At 39.2% G+C, this 1,197-nt stretch overlaps 1 long non-coding RNA gene across 1 annotated transcript; it reads left to right on the top strand.

The window, feature by feature from the left end:
* Positions 1-551: 551 nt before the first annotated feature.
* Positions 552-935, top strand: LOC143757343 (uncharacterized). Its single transcript, XR_013210481.1, has 2 exons — positions 552-721; positions 869-935. It is a non-coding gene; the product is annotated as an uncharacterized LOC143757343 (long non-coding RNA).
* The last annotated feature ends 262 nt before the right edge of the window (positions 936-1,197 follow it).

Below are 1,197 nucleotides of genomic sequence, written 5' to 3'. Positions count from 1 at the left end.
GTTTGCATACGCACCTCTCTTGACTTTGGAGATGCGGAAACTGTTATCCACGCTTTTATAACCTCCAGATTGGACTACTGTAACTCCTTATATAGCGGCCTACCCACCAAAGCTATACACCGCCTTCAAATGGTACAAAACTCTGTTGCTCGAGCCCTTACATTAACAAAAAAATCTGCACATATCACTCCTATCCTTTACCAACTTCACTGGCTTCCTGTGGTCAATCGCATCCAGTTTAAATTGTTAGTCTTAGTTTATAAAGCCTGTCATGGCCCCGCACCTAAATACCTCGCTGAGTTAGTGCAACCATATGTTCCTGCTCAGACCTTTAGTATAGCTGCCAGCAGAGACAGTTGCATAATTTAAGTTCTATAAAAGAATAGTTTTAATTTAATAAGTTACCACGTTTAAATATATCATAGTATCTCTATATTTATCTGCATTTATTTTACTTTGAAATATATGTACAAGCTGACTTGTTCATGTAGGCTTATATAGCAGAAGTATTATTCTGGGGTTCGGTTGGTTCAGACGTTCATTGATGTTACATCAGCATCGTAGCATCGGAGAATGTCATAGCGCATACAGAGCTAACTGTGGCTCGTTAAGTTTTTTGGTAATGTCATTAGATTTGTAAGTTCATCGAGAGACACACGGAAAAGAAGTTGCCTTTGTTACCTGCTTGTTTCACTCCCCTGGAGTTAACGCGGCCAATGAGGTATGGATAGTTCTTTTAATGTGTAATTATCAATGTAAAGCATAACTTTAACAGTCAATGTAACGTTGTGTGTCTTATTTATTAATGTGCTATTCTCTGTGAGAATATTCTTATTTCTGTTATTTATTTGATTTTTGTTTTATTTAGTTCTCACGGCATGTTTGATGGCATCGAGGATGACATCATTTGACTAATAAATGCCCGTAAACAAGAACGCCTTGTGTCCGTGTCTGTTAACTAGAGGGAGCTACAGTGAGAACTCAGCCTGCTCGACACGAGGTGGAGACGTGGGGGAGATGATGATCCACGCCTGCCGTTCGTCGACGGAGCTGCACGTGTAGCACACGTGTCAAATAATATTGCACTGGTTACTAGTATCAACCATAGGCCAGTAGGTTCGACTATGGAGGTGTAATGAAGACAACACTGGTTAAATGATAAAGTAAATCTTTGTATTTAAATGAACTATTAGAAAT

The sequence above is a fragment of the Siphateles boraxobius genome, unplaced genomic scaffold, assembly GCF_051911475.1.
Source record: "Siphateles boraxobius isolate OS27281-9 unplaced genomic scaffold, OSU_SipBor_1 11, whole genome shotgun sequence".
NCBI classification, from domain to species: Eukaryota; Metazoa; Chordata; class Actinopteri; order Cypriniformes; family Leuciscidae; genus Siphateles; species Siphateles boraxobius.
The sequence above is the reverse complement of the archived record's forward strand: the minus strand, read 5'-3'. Positions and strand labels throughout refer to the sequence as shown.